Source organism: Aphelocoma coerulescens, chromosome 2 (assembly GCF_041296385.1).
Source record: "Aphelocoma coerulescens isolate FSJ_1873_10779 chromosome 2, UR_Acoe_1.0, whole genome shotgun sequence".
Lineage (NCBI taxonomy): Eukaryota > Metazoa > Chordata > Aves > Passeriformes > Corvidae > Aphelocoma > Aphelocoma coerulescens.
In genome coordinates this window covers 3,473,720-3,480,376 of record NC_091015.1, presented here as the reverse complement: position 1 = coordinate 3,480,376, position 6,657 = coordinate 3,473,720, and positions in this window count along the sequence as shown.

Below are 6,657 nucleotides of genomic sequence, written 5' to 3'. Positions count from 1 at the left end.
AATAGTTTAATCACTTCTGTAATGAAAAGTGACAAATTGCCTGACATTGGGGAGACTTTATATCAAGCAATTGGCATCTACTGGAGATTTTATCACCTCTGAAAACACCTAACCTCTCTTTCTGTGGGCTACTGGGATTACACTGAGCACTGGGCAAGGCACTGTTTTCAGGACTTCAGGTCAGAAATTCCATGTTTACATCTTACAGGACAACATGTGTGCTCTGCAGGGAATAAGAGAAGAGGGAAATGAAGCCAAAAACGAGTTTTCATTTTTGAAACAATTTGTTCTTCTGAAACACCTACTACTTAATATCCTCTGCAGCTGTTAAACCCTGCCGTGTACCAGCATTTCTCCAAAACAGACAAAAGCAGTTCTCAAGCTGTGGGTGTTCAGCCACTCCAACCCACAGAAAGCTGCTGCTCTACACGGAGCTTTTGTGTTCTAGGATGCACATGGGTGCACAAAGGAACAGATCAGAGGCTGTATCAGCTGGAAACTGATTAACTTGGTGTGGTTTTTTCAGCTGAACTGATCCCTCTACCTGGCTGCAGAAGCACAAGTGGGAAAGGGAAGGTGAGGAGATGGGCATGGATAACTTTCTGCAATAAGCCCCTGGCACGGCTCAAAGTGATGTCCAAATTTCACTCCAACATGGGATTTAAGATGATTATCCTTGAATTTTTCTAATTGCAAGGGAGCTGTAATGTGTGCAGAGATAGAAGGCACAGGAATGTTTGTTTATGAGTCAGATTTCTCTTGGCTGCTACAAGAGCCCTTAAGTGCTCACCTGCTTCTTCCTTGGCTGGTGAGAAACCCTTCAACAACAAGAACAAAGTCCTTGTTTTGCAGCAGGTTCTTATTCAAATGCTTTTGCTTTTGTTTTATTTTACTGCCCTTATTAGTATTTGTTTTTCTCTTCGGATTTTTTGTTCCTCCTCTCTTTTCTAAACTGCAAATGTAAATGAAAAAGAGACCAAATCAATAAAAAGGTAAAAAAGTGAGAACACATCGAATCAATTCAGGTTGGCAAAGCTCTCTAATATCATTGAGTCCAACCATTAACCCAGCACTGCCAGGTCCTCTACTAAACCAGGTCCCTGAGCATCAGGTCTTTGTTTTTTTCAATCGTTGAGTAAAGGGATGCTGTAATGAAGAATGAAGCAATCAGGAAGTCCAGGTTGGGGAAAAAAATTGCAGATCTCTACTGAATTTACATATATAAGGTCAAATTCTGGGACAAAGAATAATTCTAGAAATTGGATTGCATTTGTTCCCTTTTTTTTCAGTCGGAATAATTGTTATTCTCAATTTTTTTTGTATTCATCCCTATTAAGTTCCAGGCAAAGTGGAGTCCAGAGAAGCACTGAACTAGTATGGGCTCCTTAGGTCTTTTTCCTCCAATTTCTCCAGCAGGGAGCACATAAAAGTTGTTCTGTAGATGTTGGGGACACGAGTGATAGAGAATCAAGGTGTGCTGAATTTCAAACCCAGCTGCTCTTTCGGATCAGTGAACAGTGGGATTTGTTGCTTTATGGTGATTTCAAGTGGAGTAAATGCATGAAAAGGATTTTGTGTGGATTTTGTGGTGTGTTTTAATGCATACAAATGTAAAAAAACCCCAAACACTGTGGAAATAAAGCTTTTTTAAAATAAGAAAGAGGGAAACCTCTACCTGCAGCAAGCCAAAATTGTTGGTATTTAATTTTTACTTCCAGGCAAAGAAGACCACAAGAAGCTGAACAGCTTCTGAGGCAATTCCTGGCAGATTTGCATAACCTGCACTTAAAATCCTCAAATCACCAGCCAGATTAACTCACTGCAGTGCTGCAAACTGTTGGATGACCCAGGCTCTGAACCCAGACCTTGCTTTGTCAATAAACTGCTGCAGCACTATTGACCAGAGCTTAAATGAATGTTTGCATGATCCAGCTTCAAAAGCTTGCAGAGCAAAAGGCATTAGATGCTCACAAGCTGGGTGGAGTTCAGAGAAGGCCAACAGATCATCACATCATCCAGGGATGGATTGGTCTGTTAGGATTTGGGTATCCACATCCCTCAGTATTTTTTCTTTACTTAGCCACAGTTTGCTGTACCGTTCTAAAATCCTGAAATTTTAAATTTTTTCCTCACATCCATGCATCTGTTGTTTAGAAAAGCAGGTTGTTTTACCTTGTCAGTCAGTCCTTTTTATTCCTCATTTGTTTGTTCCCTTTCATCTATTCCTTCCTATATTTTCTGCATTTTGTCAGCATTATTCAGATGCCTCATGGGTAATGATAAATACAATTATGTCTTTTAATATATGGTCAGATCAAATATATCTATATTTATAACTCATATTGCTTGTTCCAAGGAAAATTGTTTTGTCAATCCCATTTTTATTCCTGGAAGGTCCATTCATGATGTCAGGCTTGGAGGACATTTACATAGAGGTGTAGGCACAGAAATAATCAAGGAGTTTTAAGGATGTTGGTGACAAGGACATAAATGAATCAGCTCTATCAGTAAATTCTTTATAATCAGACCTAGAAAATTGATAAGAAAAAGATCTCAAAGCACTAAATCCCAAACCAACACAAAATAGGAATCCATTGTTATCCCGGAGAGTTTCTGTGGTGTTTTTAATGGATTTACTGTACTGACTGTTAGATTTAATCCCCTGCAGTGCTGCTGTTCCCTTGTCTTTCCTAGGACCTCAAGAAAGGTGCTGAATTCACAGTCCTGTCCCTGGAAATTTATGCTCTCTAGGCTCTATTTAGTTTAATTGATTAAATCTCCTTTGAATAAGCACCTAATGCACCGAGAAGTTCATTAACCTGCAGTCTTAAATTTAGGTAGCCCCATCCAGGGAAATCCTACCCTGAGTTACCAGTTTCTTCTTTGCTTAAACAAAGCATTCTCACAGTAAATGTGGTATTTTGAACTACATTGCAGAGTCAGTTTTTACTGGTTTTGTTTCGTTTTGTTTTTTACACGTTGCTAATACTTTCCCAGCCGTGAAAAGAGCAGGTGTGAGACCAGGTGTGCTGTACTAAGAAAACATTCAAAAAATTTTAATGAACCTTCAGGAGATGGAAATATTTACTGGAAATATTGCAATTATCAATGTTTCTTGGAAGTTAGACTGCAGCTGATTACTGGAAATTCATCTGTGCCTGAAGACACTGACAAATTCCCTGGCCCTGCTCTTGTCTCAATGGATCCTGGGCTGACTGAACTCACGAGTGTCAGTGCTGTCAACTCTAAAGATGATTGTAGTACATCAAAAAGTGCAGGCACACGTTAATGTGTTCCTAATGGAGCTGCAATCCCTTAGTTCAGCACTATTTTCTGCCTTGTTTTATTCCTCTGCCTGCCAGTCAGTATTGGGGTACCATGTTCCAAAAACATACTTTTTAAAATAACTTTTAAATAAACGTTAATTGAACAACTAAAAATTAACATTTCAGTCAATTTTCACCGATTTTCATCTGCCCAAGAGGATAAATTTAAAAGAAAATTATATTTTTTCTTTTCTTTTCTTTTTTTTTCCTTTTTTTTTTGCCTCTTGAAGTGAGGGCCAAATCATGCCCCTATGAAACACATTTTGAAAAATGTCTACATAAGAGACTGAAGCCTTCTCCATATTCAGCCTCCTAAATTTCCTTATAGGAGCCAAGATGAAAAGATTTGCAAACCTATAAAGGTCTCAGCAAATTTTGCACCTTTTCTCCAGTGGAAATTTCAGAGGGTGACAGGAGGGAACAAAACTCTGAATTCTCCATTTTCCCCTTTCTGCCTGTGGACTTCCATCCCCGGGGCTGAGGTTTGGTGGGAAAAGGAGGCACAACAAAATCAGTGCTTTGTAATATTTGAGTGGATAGTTGGCCTTGTGGTGGGTTTTATGGAGGCAAGAGATGAACTTGTTTGTTTTCTATGCACTTCAGGTTTTTTTCAGTTGAAGTTGCAAGGATTCGACTCCTCACAATATTTCTTCATATCCACTGTTGATACCTTGCAGAATCATAGAGAGTTTAAGTTGGAAGAGCCCTTGAAGATCATCCATTTCCAACCCCCCTGTCATGGGCAGGGACACCTTCCACTGTCCCAGGCTGCTCCAAGCTTCGTCCAGCCTGGCCTCGGACACTTCCAAGCATCCAGCAGCAGCCACAGCTTCTCTGGGCACCCTGTGCCAGGGCCTGCCCACCCTCACAGGAAACAATTTCCTCCTAATATCTAATCCAAACCCGTTCTCTGTCAGTTTGCAGCCATTCCCTGTGTCCTGTCCCTCCATCCCTTGTCCCAAGTCCCTCTCCAGCTCTCCTGGAGCCCCTTTAGGCACTGAAAGGGGCTCTGAGGTCTCCCTGGAGTCTTTTCTTCTCCAGGTAGACACCCCCAGCTCTCCCAGCCTGGCTCCAGAGCAGAGGGGCTCCAGCCCTTGGAACATCCCCGTGGCCTCCTCTGGACTCATCCCAACAGCTCCGCATCGTTCTTGTCCTGGGGCCCCAGAGGAGATCCCAGCACTGCAGGTGGGGTCCCACCAGAGCAGACTGTTGTGACTGGGGAATACAGTCAGCCTGGTACCTCTAGTGAATTACCAAAAATAATCTAGCATTTAGTAGAAAGATAAAGTAGAAAGATATGGAAAAATAACCAACCTGGCAGAATGTGGGGGATTTTTGACCCAATATTGCCTGAAGTTCTTAAGCTTTGGACAGAGATTTGCTCTTTATTCATTTAGCTCAGAAGAGCTTGCTGAAGGTGTATCTGGACAGATAACCTTATCTAGCTGTTTATTTCTGGAGTAGAAGATTAAACCAAAAAATTTTACAAATTTATGTCAACCTTTCTACAATTCTACAGAAAATGTCTTTCTTCACAAAGGATTTTTACTGAATAAAGTTAAATTCCATCCGGAAACAATGTCTTACAGCTTGCAGTGCATGTTCTAAGATTGCACCTCATTGCTTCAAATCTCAGGATCCATTTCCGAAATTCTTTCACCTGATTGGAGTTATGTAATGTCTCCCCTTGTGTTTATAGTTTATGGCATCTGATGTATTTCCTGAGATCTTTAGGGTGCCCAGAGAGTGAGTAGGCAGCTTTCTGCAAGTATATTTTAAGTCCTGCATTATCCCATTCTGATCACATTCAAAGCTGCTTCCATAGCAACACCTAAAAATATTAATTTCTAAAAATAAGCAAGTCCTTTAGTCGCTTACCACATGCAATTCTCCTTTTGTGACAAACAAAATAATTACCTCTGTTATGTGAATTACACTTTGGAAATCTTGCCATCAGTTTTGAAGAGATTTGAGTGACTTCCCATATAGTTCCACCAACAAAAGTGTCCTTGAGCAAGTGACGAGGGTCTTTTAATCTTCCAAAATACCCCCCATTTAGAAACATGAGAAACCCTGTAAGTAACTAAAATGGGTTGTTTTAAATTAAGAGATGAATGCTTTTCCTGCTGAACCCAGGGATAGGTCTCCACACCCAAACCCAGATGGAATGGAAAGAAGAGGTGGGGCAAGAAATCCATGCACATAACAGTCTCATTGTTTGCACTGGAAGGTAGCAGGGACCAGACCAAGTGGATTAAGATTTTAAACTGCTTTAGAAAAACCACAGAGGATTAGAAAACCTGTGGGCTGGAAACAGGGAGAAACATTATCCATACAAGTACCAGTTATGGGATCTCAGCTCAGGGATTTCTACCAACATTCTCCATTCTAATTATTAACTACACTGGTCTCCCTTCAGCCTGTGTGTTTTGGAGCTTAGATGCAGTAGGTTTTTTGGCAACAGGTCACTGGAAAAATCACAGAATCATGGAATATCCTGGTTGGATGGGACTCACAAGGATCATCTTGTCCAACTCCAGGCCCTGCACAGGACACCCCAAGAATCCCACCCTAGGCCTGAGAGATCTTTGTGCTTTTTGTTCTCACTTTGAATTTTGAACTCCCTTGGAGTGGGAGGTTGGACCTGAAACAATCCTGTGATAAATGTTCTCCAGTTTTGCTGTCCTAAATCCAGAGTTATCCAATTCCCATTCACTGAAGAAACACTACAGGTGGTGTTACACTTCTGTAGAGTGATCTGCAGGTTTGTTTTTATCTTCTCACAAAGGATTTTGGTTTCCTGGTCTTGATTTGGGAGCGTCATGGTGGATCAGGTGAGCGCTTAATTTTCCTAATTCTCTTATCAGACAATTTCTTAAAAGGAACTAAACCCAGCAACGACAACCAAACGTTTCACAGCTGCCTTCTTTCCTTGCTGTTAGGACAATTCATTTCTGTAAAAGGACAAGGTGTTAGACTGAATATAAAAATGTAATATAAGGGCAAGAAATGCTTCCTGAAAGCAAGGACAGTAACACTGCTGAACAGCCTTCAAGAGGAAATTCGTGAGTCTCACAGATTTGAGGAGCTGAAACCTGCTAACCTTGGAAAGCAGCGCTAAAGACTTGTGGTGTTACACAATTGCCTGGTAATATTTTCTGTAGAGATCTATACTTTATGCTGTGACAGAGCAATGGGAATGTTTTTTCTGAATATGAGATGCTCATCCATAGTGACCCTTAGTGAGCAGGATGTGAGAGGACTCTGGAATGAAGTGGATTTAGGACAGGAACAGTGTGTTTGATTACTCTTCAAGAAAATAAATGATGTG